Below are 15,128 nucleotides of genomic sequence, written 5' to 3'. Positions count from 1 at the left end.
GAGACTGGTTTGATGCAACTCTCCATGCTACTCTATCCTGTGCAAGCTTCATCTCCCAGTACCTGCTGCACTACTTCATCTCCCAGTACCTGCTGCAACCTACATCCTTCTGAATCTGTTTAGTGTATTCTTCTCTTGGTCTCCCTCTATGATTTTTACCCTCCACACTGCCCTCCAAAACTAAATTGGTGATCCCTTGATGCCTCCGAACATGTCCTATCAACCGATCCCTTCTTCTAGTAAAGTTGTGCCACAAATTTCTCTTCTACCCAATCCTATTCAATACCTCCTCACTAGTTATGTGATCTACCCATCTAATCTTCAGCATTTCAAAGGCTTCTATTCTCTTCTTGTCCAAACTATTTATCATCCATGTTTCACTTCCATACCTGACTACACTCCATACAAATACTTTCAGAAAAGACTTCCTGAAACTTAAATCAACACTCGATGTTAATAAATTTCTCTTCTTCAGAAACAGTTTCGTTGCCATTGCCAGTCTACATTTTATATCCTCTCTACTTCGACCATCATCAGTTAATTTGCTCCCCAAATAGCAAAACTCCTTTACTACTTTAAGTGTCTCATTTCCTAATCTAATTCCCACAGCCTCACCTGATTTAATTCGACTACATTCCATTACCATCGTTTTGCTTTTGTTGATGTTTATCTTATACCCTCCTTTCAAGACACTGTCCATTCCGTTCAACTGCTCTACCAGGTCCTTTGCTGTGTCTGACAGAATTGCAATGTCATCGGCAAACCTCAAAATTTTTATTTCTTCTCCATGGATTTTAATCCCAACTTCAAATTTTCTTTTGTTTCCTTTACTGCTTGCTCAACATGCAGATTGAATAACATTGGGGATAGGCTATAACCCCATCTCACTCCCTTCCCAACCACTGCTTCTCTTTCGTGCCCCTCGACTCTTATAACTGCCATCTGGTTTTTGTACAAATTATAAATAGTCTTTTGCTTCCTGTATTTCACTCCTGCCACCTTCAGAATTAGAAAGAGAGTATTCCAGTCAACATTGTCAAAAGCTTTCTTTAAGTCTGCAAATGCTAGAAACATAGGTTGCCTTTCCTTAATCTATCTTCTAAGATAAGTCATATGGTCAGTATTGCCTCATGTGTTCCAACATTTCTACGGATTCCAAATTGATCTTCCCCAAGGTCAGCTTCTAACAGTTTTTCCATTCGTCTGTAAAGAATGTGTGTTAATATTTTGCAGAAATGACTTATTAAACTGATAGTTCAGTAATTTTCACATCTGTCAACACCCGCTTTCTTTGGGATTGGAAGGGTGTATAGTATTACATTACATTAATACTTGTTCCATAGATCATGAAAATGACATTTCGTAATTATTTGGGAAGTGTCAGTTTAACATAAGTTCTCTTTACACAATATAACAATAATGATAATGATAATAATAATAATAATAATAATACAAAATATTAACTTCAGTCATTACACAAAAATTAATGACACATACAACACAGAACAAAATTATAAATGAAGAACAAAAAGGCTGCTGCAAAGGAGCACGAGGATGTAAAGAGCAACTGGTAATAGATGCAGAGGTGACATATCAAGCTAAAACTAAACAAAGGTCACTACACTATGCATACATTGATTACCAAAAAGCTTTTGATAGTGTACCCCACTCATGGTTACTACAAATATTGGAAATATACAAAGTAGATCCTAAATTGACACAGTTCCTAAACATAGTAATGAAAAATTGGAAAACCACACTTAATATCCAAACAAATTCAAATAATATCACATCACAGCCAATACAGATTAAGCGTGGAATATACCAAGGAGACTCATTAAGTCCTTTCTGGTTCTGCCTTGCCCTGAACCCACTATCCAACATGCTAAATAATACAAATTATGGCTACAATATTACTGGAACATACCCACACAAAATCACACTTTTGCTATACATGGATGATCTAAAACTACTGGCAGCAACAAAACAACAACTCAACCAATTACTAAAGATAACAGAAGTATTCAGCAATGATATAAATATAGCTTTTGGAACAGACAAATGTAAGAAAAATAGCATAGTCAAGGGAAAACACACTAAACAAGAAGATTACATACTTGATAACCACAGTGACTGCATAGAAGTGATGGAAAAAACAGATGCCTATAAATATCTACGATACAGACAAAAAATAGGAATAGATAATACAAATATTAAAGAAGAACTAAAAGAAAAATATAGACAAAGACTAACAAAAATACTGAAAACAGAATTGACAGCAAGAAACAAGACAAAAGCTATAAATACTTATACTATACCAATATTGACCTACTCATTTGGAGTAGTGAAATGGAGTAACACAGACCTAGAAGTGCTCAATACACTTACACGATCACAATGCCACAAATATAGAATACATCACATACATTCAGCAACAGAAAGATTCACATTAAGCAGAAAGGAAGGAGGAAGGGGATTTATAGACATAAAAAACCTACATTATGGACAGGTAGACAATTTAAGAAAATTCTTTATAGAACGAGCAGAAACTAGCAAAATACACAAAGCAATCACTCATATAAATACATCGGCTACACCATTGCAATTTCATAACCACTTCTACAACCCTTTAGATCACATAACATCAACAGACATGAAGAAAATAAATTGGAAAAAGAAAACACTACATGGCAAGCACCCGTATCATTTAACACAGCCACACATCGATCAAGATGCATCTAACACATGGCTAAGAAAAGGCAATATATACAGTGAGATGGAAGGATTCATGATTGCAATACAGGATCAAGCAATAAACACCAGATATTACAGCAAGCATATTATTAAAGTTCCCAATACCACAACAGATAAATGCAGACTTTGCAAACAACAAATAGAAACAGTAGATCACATCACAAGTGGATGTACAATACTAGCAAATACAGAATACCCCAGAATACATGAGAATGTAGCAAAAATAATACTTCAGCAGCTTGCCTTACAACATAAACTTATAAAACAACACGTTCCCACATACAAGTACGCACCACAAAGTGTACTGGAGAATGATGAATTCAAATTATACTGGAACAGAACCATTATAACATAAAACAACACCACATAACAAACCTGACATCATACTCACCAATAAAAAGAAGAAATTAACACAACTAATCGAAATATCCATACCCAGTACAACAAATATACAGAAGAAAACAGGAGAAAAAATTGAAAAATACATCCAACTGGCTGAGGAAGTCAAGGATATGTGGCATCAGGATAAAGTTGACATTATACCAATAATACTATCAACTACAGGAGTCATACCACACAATATCCACCAGTACATCAATGCAATACAGCTACATCCAAACTTATATATACAACTACAGAAATCAGTAATTATTGATACATGTTCAATTACCCGAAAGTTCCTAAATGCAATATAGCACATACCATACAGTTAAAAGGAAGTGACGCTTGATCAAGGTCCGCGTCACTTTCCATTTTTAACCAGACTTAACGTCTGAGAAAGTAAAGAAGAATAATAATAATAATAATAATAATAACAATAATAATTATTATTATTATTGTTATTATTCATTCAGTCTGTATAGGCCATCTCTGGACTGTGTTATTTCAGCTGTCTTACTTTACGTGTTCTGATGTTAGCCCAGTGCTCCTGCATTCGTTCTCAGTGTTGCCTTTTCCTCCCCTGGGACCAAGCCTTTCCTGTTTTTAGTTTTGGCTTTTCTTGGGAACCCTGCCATGCCACAAGATTCTACTCGAATGGGACACGCTCCAAGATGCCATCTTGGGTGATCCTCACTTCAAGATCTTTCTCCACCTCTGTGAGCCAGGACCATTTTTTCTTCTTCTCCTGAAAGTAGGCGAGTCTTCCAGGGCTCATTTGGGTCATATGTCCATAAAACATAATCCTTCTTTTCTGGATGGTATCAGTGACCTTCTCTATGTGGGAATAAAGTTCATGATTATGACGTCTTCTATATTCCCCATTCTCTTTGATGGGAACTAAGATTTTTCTCAAAATCTTCTTTTTCTTGGCCTCCAGTTTTTCGATTAGGCCTTTTTTGTTCACTACTAGGCATTCAGAAGTGTAAAAGACCTATGGACGGATAACACAGCAGTAATGCCACAACTTCACATTGAATGATACTGATCTTTCCAGATTGAGATTTTCACTCTGCAGCAGAGTGTGCGCTGATATGAAGCTTCCTGGGAGATTAAAACTGTGTGCCGGACCGAGACTTGAACTCGGGACCTTTGCCTTTCGCGGGCAAGTGCTCTACCAACTGAGCTACCCAAGAACGACTCACGCCCTGTCCTCGCAGCTTTACTTCTGACAGTACCTCGTCTCCTACCTTCCAAACTTTACAGAAGCTCTCCTGCGAACCTTGCAGAACTAGCACTCCTGAAAGAAAGGATATTGCGGAGACATGGCTTAGCCACAGCCTGGGGGATGTTTCCAGAATGAGATTTTCACTCTGCAGCAGAGTGTGCGCTGATATGGAACTTCCTGGCAGATTAAAACTGTGTGCCGGACCGAGACTCGAACTCGGGACCTTTGCCTTTCGCGGGCAAGTGCTCTACCAACTCAGCTACCCAAGCACAACTCACGCCCCGTCCTCACAGCTTTACATCTGCCAGTACCTCATCTCCTACCTTCCCCCAGGCTGTGGCTAAGCCATGTCTGTGCAATATCCTTTCTTTCAGGAGTGTTAGTTCTGCAAGGTTCGCAGGAGAGCTTCTGTAAAGTTTGGAAGGTAGGAGGCGAGGTACTGGCAGAAGTAAAGCTGTGAGGACGGGGCGTAAGTCGTGCCTGGGTAGCTCAGATGGTAGAGCACTTGCCCGCGAAAGGTAAAGGTCCCGAGTTCGAGTCTCGGTCCGGCACACAGTTTTAATCTGCCAGGAAGTTTGATACTGATCTTTTGTTGTAGATGTTTTTGGTTAAATGGAATGCCATTTACATTTTGTTCATGCAAGATATGATGGCTTCTTTCTCTGATAAGGCGGCTGTTATCCATTCTCAGAGATATTTAAACTTTTCAACTCGCTTAGTTTTGCCTTGACCAACTGCAAGCTCCCTTTGTGGTGGATTTATGTTTGTTATAAACTCATTTTTCTCAAATGAAATATGCAGGCCAGTCTTCTGTGCTTGTAAGTTAAGCTCACCTCCTCGAGCACACAGCTGAAGAGCAGAGGTGAGAGCCCATCTCCTTGCTTCACCCCTGTCTTTATTTCAAAAGCTTCTGATGTTTCTACTCCAAATTTCACTTTTGAAGTTGTTTTGGTTAGTGTTTGCTGGATTATCACTTTGGTCTTCTTGTCTAGGCCAAGGCTGATCAGGGTTTTACAATCAATCGAGTCATATGCCTTTTTGAAATCCACAAAGGTCACAACAAAATTATTATTCCTGAGCTTCAGGTATGAAAGGACGGATTTGAGGTTCATTATCTGTTTGACGCATGATCACCCCTTCCTGAAATGTCCTTGATCCTCTCCCAGCAGTGAGTCTAGCTGTTCTTCCATCCTAGTTTGCAAAGCTTTCGATAGAATCTTATAGGTTGTTGAAATGAGAGAGATACCACGATAGTCATTTACATCTGTTCTGTTGCCTTTCTTACGAAGAGGATGAATTAGAGCAGAATTCCAGCCATGTGGAAGTCTTTCAGTTTCCCAAATCTGGCTGATAATTTCTGTCAGTTTATCTACTGCCTTATCCCCTGTATACTTCCAAAGCACAGCAATTAATAATAATAAATAATAATAATAATAATATTTTTACAGTTAGTACTTCATATCTAAAAATTCATCTGCTGAGTAGTAGTAGTTATCATTCAGAAATTCTTTTAATGCTATTTGGCAAATGACCAATGATTTTTGTGACAGCATAATTCACCCCTTTCCATGCCAAAGTCAAATTTAACCCAGAATAGTGAAGATCATCCTTTCTTCTAGTGTTGTAGTTATGCACTTCGGTGTTATTTTTGAACTGGGATGGGTTGGTTGGTTGGTTGGTTTGGGGAAGGAGACCAGACAGCGTGGTCATCGGTCTCATCGGATTAGGGAAGGATGGGGAAGGAAGTCGGCCGTGCCCTTTCAGAGGAACCATCCCGGCATTTGCCTGGAGTGATTTAGGGAAATCACGGAAAACCTAAATCAGGATGGCTGGACGCGGGATTGAACCGTCGTCCTCCCGAATGCGAGTCCAGTGTCTAACCACTGCGCCACCCCGCTCGGTGGGATGGGTTATTAATAACAAATTTCGTAAGTGAATATATGTATTGCAAAGGTACTATGAATTTCCTGAGTTCCTAAAATAAATGTCCGAAAAGTGATCTTGAGTGGGCTCCAGCTATTATTCTGATTACACGCTTTTGTGCAAGGAATACTTTTTCTTTTGATGATGAATTATCCCAAAATATGATGCCATATGAAAGCAGTGAATGAAAATAGGCATAGTAGGCTAATTTACTGATTGTTTATCATTGCAATAACCTTAGCAGCATATGTAGCCGAGCCTAACCCTTTTGTCAGATCATCAGCGTGTTACTACCAACTCAATTTCTCATCAGAAATTTTGAATATTCTGTCTTAGCAATAGATTTCTATTCAGTCTATATTTATCAATGGTGTTATGCCATTTACTGTACAGAACTGTATATACTGTGTTTTCTCAAAATTTAGTGAGCGTCCATTTGCAGATAATCACTTAATAATTTTCTGAAAGACACTATTTACAATTTCCTCAGCTGATTCTTGTTTGTTGGGTGTGAATATTAAACTTTTATCATCAGCAAAAAGAACTAGCTTTGCATCTTCATGAAAATAGAGTGGCAAGTCATTAATATATATTAAGAACAATAAGGGACCAAAGACAAACTTGTGGGACACCATTCTTGATACCTTTCCAGTTAAAGGACTGCCAATTTTTGTAGACTATCTGTACTGTTAATTTCAACCTTCGACACTCTTCCAGTTAAATATGAATTAAACCATATGTGCACTGTCTCACTCATACCACAATACTTAAGCTTACATAATTTCAGGATTTACACAGCCAGAAGCCTTTGAGAGATCACAAAATATTCCAATGGGTGATGTTCGGTTATTCAAAGCATTTAATATTTGACCAATGAAAGCATATACAGCATTTTCTGTTGAAAAGCCTTTCTGAAAACTAAACTGACATTTTGTTAGTACTTCATATTTACAAATATGTGATGCTAATCTCGAATACATTACTTTTACAAGAATTTTGAATAAAGCTGTCAGAGGTGAGGCAGGCAGAAGTAGTTAGCATCAGACCTATCCCCTTTTTTATGCAATGATTTAACAATGGCATACTTCTGTCTGGAAAAATGTCCTGTTTCAGTGAGCTACTACATATGTGCCTGAGAATCCAACTTACCTGTTAGGAACAAGTTTTTGGTACTCTGTTGGAAAAGCCATCAATTCCATGTGAGCTTTTGCTTTTGAGTGAATTTATTATTTTCAAAATTTCAGTGGGAGAGATGGATTGAATTTCAATTTTATCAAATTGCATAGGTATTGCCTCTTCCACATACTGCCTTGCATTTTATAATGAACAGCTAGATCCTATTTTCTCTGCAACACCTAAAAATGATTATTAAAAATGTTTTTTACTTCTAACTTTTTGTTAACAATCTTTTCATTGAGTTTAATAGAAATACAGTCTTCCTGTGCTCTCAGTTACCCTGTTTCCCTTTCAACAATGTTCCAAATTGTTTTCATTTTATCATCAGATGCGATAATCTCAGACATAATGCACAATGTTCTGGACTTTTTAATAACTTTTCTTAATACAGTGCAGTAGTTTTTATAATGTTTCACTGTTTCGGAATCATTACTCCTCTTAGCTATAAGATACATTTTCCTTTTCTGTTTAAAAGATATTTTTATCCCTTTAGTAAACCATGGATTTGTAGGTGGTTCCTTATAATTATAATTCACTGTTTTCTTAGGGAAACAGTTTTCAAATATACTCACAAAGGTATTGTGAAATAGGTTAAAAATTAGCACAGATTCTCTGTACACCTCATCCCAGTCTAACTGTTACAAGACTCCCCTAAAATTTTCAATTGTTAAACTGTTAACTGAATGCACTGTTTTGGAGGACTGTTTGCATTACTGTATGGAGCTATTTCATATACTGTAACTAGCTGTGCATCACGATCGGACAGACCATTCTTAACAGGAAAAGTTTTTATTTGATTAAATTTATCTTGGTCTATAAAAACATCTATCGGCGTGCAGCTTTCCTGTACCACCCGAGTAGGAAAATCAATAACTGACATCAAATTGAAAGAACCTAGTAATACTTCAAGGTCAAGGTTTCTATCAGACTCTTCCAGAAAATACCAATAATCAATAATTTGCTTCCCTCTGTTAGCATAACAAACAATCAAAGTTTTTCAAAAATAACCGAAAATTTCCCAATGGGGATCTATACACAGCAGCAATTACAAAAGCACCATTACTTAGTTTAAGCTCACATGGACAATCTTCTTTATGTTGCTCTACACATTTTTTTTTTTTTAATTTTCTAAATGTTTCACACTATGACAGATTTTAACTTACATGGCACCTCCTCTCCCTACAGTGTCTCTATGTACATGTGCTGAAAGTTTATATCCACCTATATTTACCTTTTTCATATCTAAGACTGTATGATATTCAGAAAGGCATAGTACATCTATCCCACCCTCAGTTCCTAAATCTTCTAAACAAATAAGAAGTTAATCTTTTTGTATTTTAATCCCCTGATATTCTGATGCAGTATACTATTTATCACTGTACTTTTATGAGAATCTTGTGATATTTCAACAGCTCTAATACCTGTCTGTCTGAGCTTCTCATTAAACTTAATTTCATTCAATGTTTAATCACTGGACACTGATCTTAGCCTAAAAAAGGGGTACTCCCATGAGTTTTAGTGTCCCCCTTAAAGATTTTGCTATCATCTTAGTCATTTCCTACTGAGATGCAGGCCATGTCTTGTTAAGTCCCACCTGCCAATTCTATTAACAGGAACAAGACCTATTCTGACAAAGAAGCCGCCCAAAGCAGCTGATACTGTTCCATATTGACCCTCATGACAGAGTTGGTCAATTGGAGCCGATCATACCACATGAAAGCGGGAACCAAGCCAACATTTGTATGGTTCACTGCAGATGCTATTTTCAACAGGTCACACTCAATATTGTAGCCCTGATCCCTATAGTAGTGTTTCCTGCTCCACCCCCTAGTGCAACACGATCCTGCTTTGTAAAACTCTTGCACAATGATCCTACATCCTCAATCACTTGGTTAACTTGCACTTTTGCCTGCAAGGTCTGGCCCACACCTCTTCCATGGCTACTAACAACAGAATTTTCCTCCTATTTTCTACTTTTTTTCATGGTTTCCTGGTGAAAAACCGTTGAATTCTGACTACACTTACATCTACCATCTACCTGAACCACTTCCTTCCTTAACTGAGGTAGCAGGGCAACTCTATTGTTTGTGTCAATGATGAAACTGTCAAGATACTGTCCTGTTCTGTGGCCCCTGTTCCTTGCTACCATGCCATACCTGTCTTCACCCTTCTGCCCCTTAACCTAACCAATTCCTGCCTAGCACTATCCAGTTCAGCCTTAAGGACTCATCTTCCATTCCAGTCCAGCTATTTTCCAATCCCTTGAACATATTATGCAATACCATGGAAGATACCCATTTACTTCCCCAATTCCCATGCCACTACATTCCCCCCTCCCATAATGTAACAATTTGTACAAATGGCTCTGAGCACTATGGGACTTAACATCTGAGGTCATCAGTCCCCTAGAACTTAGAACTACTTAAACCTAACTAACCTAAGGACATCACACACATCCATGGCCGAGGCAGGATTCGAACCTGCAACCGTAGCAGCCGCGCGGTCCCAGACTGAAGCGTCTTGAACTGCTCGGCCACACCAGCCAGCAACAATTTGTACAACACTTGTTAACATAGAAGAATAAAAAAGGAAATGATCAGATCAGTGTTGATACGCATACAACACCCAGAATGAAATCTAGTTACAGCAACATGAACAGCAGAATGGCTGCTTCATACATGAAGCACTCAAAACTTAAAACAAGTAGTAATAGTTAATAGACAGCAGAAGCAAATAAAAACATAACCACGCATTATTTTATGCTAGAAAACATAAGTGAATTGAACAGGAAGAAACCCTAATAATTGGTACAACAGAACGTACTCTCTGCCATGCATCTCATGGTAGTTTGCAGAGTGTAGACACAGATGAAGAAAAGGTACCTAACCTAGATGTAGAATCGTGTCATCTGAGTGCAAGAGGCTCAAAGTACTGCAGAGGTCCTCATCCTCAGATGGCAAGTGGTAGTTGATTGGGTAGGGTTGCCAGGAGTGAGGGGCTCAATGTCTTTCTGAGGTCCTCCCTCATGGGGAGCATCAGGGGTGGTATTCTCCAAATCTAAACTCTTTCATATATTTCTATTTTCCTGTCTTCTAAATACATAAATTGTTAATTTTCAGCACTTTTATTTCCCAGTTTTGTGTTTACAAGTATTAAAGCTTCACCAGTGTTAAAATTTTGTTACAACAATAACAACTACACATTACGTAAATGCACAATTTGGTCACTAGGTTCAGTTATTTGTGAATTGCAGCAAATAAAATAAAAAAGTCCATGTGCGGACGAAGACGATAGATGTGGCAGCACTAATTCGCCGAACATTTCTGCAAAATAACAACACAGCAGCCTATAAGTGTCTGGAGTTAATACACACACTTATATGCTCATGCAAAAAGAGACAGATGGACAGATACTCATGTAAAAACTCTGCCATGCCTGAATAAATCAGTGGTATGGTGGTGGCTCCTGATCCCGCTTCTTCATCTCATCACAAATCATCAACATCATTGGAGTATGAGCTGGCTCACAGGGATCCACTGGCTCACAACAAATTGTATGCCTTTTGTCAGTCACTAGAACAAACACAGCAATGACCCTTGTTAAGCATACATGACAAAACAGCACGTAATTTTTATATATAAACATATATGGAGAGGGAGGATAGTGATATACATATTACATACCACCACCAGCAGCAGCAGCAGCAGCAGCAGCAGCACCCTGGAACATTGTGGTCGACATCTATGTTGTTGTTGTCGTCGAGAGACTGGTTTGATGCAGCTCTCTATGCTACTCTATCCTGTGCAAGCTTCTTCATCTCCCAGTACCTGCTGCAGCCTACATCCTTCTGAATCTTTTTAGTGTATTCTTCTCTTGGTCTCCCCCTACGATTTTTACCCTCCACGCTGCCCACCAATACTAAACTGGTGATCCCTTGATGCCTCATAACATGCCCTACCAGTCGATCCCTTCTTCTAGTCAAGTTGTGCCTCAAATTTCTCTTCTACCCAATACTATTCAATACCTCCTCATTAGTTACGTGATCTACCCATCAAATCTTCAGCATTCTTCTGTAGCACCACATTTCAAAAGCTTCTATACTCTTCTTGTCTAAACTATTTATCGTCCACGTTTCACTTCCATACAAGGCTACACTCCATACAAATACTTTCATAGAAGACTTCCTGACAAATCTGTACTCGATGTTAACAAATTTCTCTTCTTCAGAGACGCTTTCCTTGCCATTGCCAGTCTACATTTTATATCCCCTCTACTTTGACCATAAGTTATTTTGCTCCCCAAATAGCAAAATTCATTTACTACTTTAAGTGTCTCATTTCCTAATCTAATTCCGGCAGCATCACCCAATTTAATTCGACTACATTCCATTATCCTCATTTTGCTTTTGTTGATGTTCATCTTGTATCCTCCTTTCAAGACATTGTCCATTCCATTCCACTGCTCTTCCAGGTCCTTTGCTGTCCCTGACAGAACTACAATACCATCGGTGAACCTCAACATCTCTATATAGCCAATAACTTTTGGGCACCAACATTCCAACACTTGCAATGCTGTGAATGGAGTGGGTGGCACGTCATAACTGAGCAATCCTCAAACTGCAAGAATAAAACTAGCTAAGCAAAATGCCCAGAGGATGTTACAATACTGACAGTAACAGAGCTTCAACTCTTTACAGATTGTCTTCTGAATTAGGTAGCACTCTCACTTTCTTACAGAAGATATCTTCATCCTCGTAGTAAATGTGTCCTTTATCCTTGTTTCTATTTAATTGTAGGCCTACTCTGTTTTAGCAATAACATGACTCAAAGTGTACCGAGATGTTAGGAAAACATTAAAATTTTCCATAAAGACTGCCTGTTTTATCAACGCCTTCGCAACATTCTATCTGGAGTTTATCTTTCAACACTGTGTGTAAATTTTTGTTTATGGTTCCGTAATAGGCTACAATCATTTTCTTCTCTAATCTATACATAAATAATTCATAAATTTTACTGTTGACATATGACCATCATTTTCACATTTTTAAAACAACTACTGGCTTATCATTGAAGGTGGTTGTATCTACGAAGAATCTGTCAACGGCTATTGCACTACGCCCCTCAGTTCTTAAAGGGAACTTTACTTAGGTTAAGAATCCAAAGCTTGACATCAAAAAAGAGGTAGTCTCTATCAGTACTATCTGACAGAAAATCTGCATTAAAATCTCCAGAATCATTCATTTCTGGAAGACCTGATCAAAACTATCACGAAGTTGCTTTATGAAGCTTAAGACATATCTTGCCAGTACTATAAGCTTGAATGTTTCCTGGTCCACTACTGGGGAACAGCATTCAAAGAGCTGTTTAACACAACATTCATCAACCTGAATAGCCTAGGAGTCAACTTCATTCCCCCTTTCTTCACACTGGTTCTACAGCAGAAAATGTTAGCTTCTACCCATCAACATGAAACTGTCCCATTCCAGTGATTTCCAAGTCTTGTTACTATATGCACAACACATGCAATTTACCTGCCCTTTCATTTTCCTATACTGGTATGTCTACGAGAAGTGTCCCCTGTAGTAGTGAGGCTCCTGATGTTTAACACAGTATACTAAAAGACTTTTCTTTAATATGGCTGACTTTGCCCAAGCTGCAGTATTTTGGTTTGCTTGTACTGTTTCATTCGAAATTATATTTATTCTGCAGGTCTGTCTCTCACACATATTTTCATTAATAAAGACCTAGGGGATGCAATGGGAAGAGACAGATACTGCTTTTGTCAGACTGGGTGTTTACGGCTGCTGTTGGCTGTTAGTAACCTGTGATGATGTGCGCAAACCCATTTGTTTCGTAATGGCTAGATTGTTCTGCACAATCATACTCATCAGCAGAACAGCACAGTTTTAGAAAAAAATGGCCTAAGTATTTACTCCATGGGGTAACCCTGCAAGAAGACCATCTTTGGGCACTGGAATAGTGTTTTTATTGATCACACTTTCTATCACCCCAGAAGTACTTCACAGTAAAAGTTAATTAATAACTAAGATTTTAGGGCATAAAATTAGGCTATTTAATAAGCTCTTTGTACTTCTGCAAGATAGTTATGTAGACTTCCACGTTTTTGAGCAAGCATTAGCCTATACGACTAGATAGCTGCTCATCCATTTTTAATAAGATTCTAAACTGTAATGCAATATTGTCATACCAATACCAGGCTTACTGTGTTTTTGTGTAAATAAATGCAATTTTTGTGTAATTCATCTGCGTACTGATATGATGCCCTGATAAAACACTGTCATGGTTATTAAGCAACGTCTTTTATTAATTGATTCTGAGAGACTTTTGCATTTTGCAGCATAGGCCTGCCATGATGTATACCTTAAATGTGTATACATGGAATACCTGCACTGAATTAGCTGTTGCCATGAAGCAGAAATAACATTTCAAATAACGACACGAAACCATTTCACTAATAGCAAGAGGGATTACCGATACATGTTCAACACAGTTAATCTCGAATATTCACTCTTCATATTAAGGGGAGCACAAAGTACAGTTATGTTTCGTCTACTACGCCCCTGTGTATTATTCTTGTGAGTGTTACGCTGCGAGTTTCCGTAATTGCTTCTCTGCTAAAACTACTTTACACAGCATAAAATATTGTGCAGTTTTGTTCGTACCGTGCGTGGGGCGTTCCGAAAGTAAGTTTCGTCACTGTTTCACACGGACATCTTATCGGCAAAAGCAAATACACCATGGCATCATGACCTATACACCTTGCACTATTTTGCGACGTAGTCGCCACCGACATATGTCGTAGGGTGCAATCAGTTTTAAAAAACCACTCTGTCAAAATTCGGTGCCCTGGGATGCAAGGACATGTTGCACAATCCACTCCACCTCAGCATTAGCTTGGAACTAAAGTCCCGAGAGCGCGTCTTTCAATGCAGGACCAGTGAAAGTCCGTTGGTGCAATATCGGGGCTATAGGCCATATTATCCAAATTTTACCATCCGAAGCGACGAATCTTGGCCGTAAGCAGTTTTGCGTTGATATCCAACATATTCACTCCAGAGCCCTTGGTCAGGTTCGTCAAATGGCGGACCATGTCTGCGTGAGGGTATCGCAGTTGTGTTCCGCACTGATGGTCCCTTGCTGGAGGAAATCAAGGAGAATCGCACCTTTCGCGTCCCAGAACAGCGTGGCCATAAATTTTACCAACTAGTGTGACACTTTGAATCTTTTCCTCGCTCGTCAATGGAGGCGTTCCACGTCATTGAGGCAGCCTTAGACTCTAGGATAAAGTGGGGCACACAGGTCTCATTGCCTGTGATAATTCTGAATAGGAACCTATTTCCCTCTCTGTCGCACCGCGTCAAGTGATCGAGGCTGATTCCCAATTCTTGCACTCTTGTGATCCAGGGTGAGGTTTCCCGGCACCCATCGTGCAGACACTTTTGGATAACTACTAGCACACCACCCAAATTTACAAAAGTTTTTAAGGGCAGCGTCGTTCTACACCAATCAGTTTCCAATCTATTTACAAAAAAAAAAAAAAAAAAAGTGTCATGTTATGTTGTGGTGTGGTTAACTCTTATTCACTAAACACACCTTCTCTCCAACACGCAGTGCAACTCCTGCTTGTTCGAGATATCGAGAGGCTTCAC

Source organism: Schistocerca nitens, chromosome 5 (genome assembly GCF_023898315.1).
Source record: "Schistocerca nitens isolate TAMUIC-IGC-003100 chromosome 5, iqSchNite1.1, whole genome shotgun sequence".
Taxonomy (NCBI): domain Eukaryota; kingdom Metazoa; phylum Arthropoda; class Insecta; order Orthoptera; family Acrididae; genus Schistocerca; species Schistocerca nitens.
Note: the sequence above shows the minus strand (reverse complement) of the source record.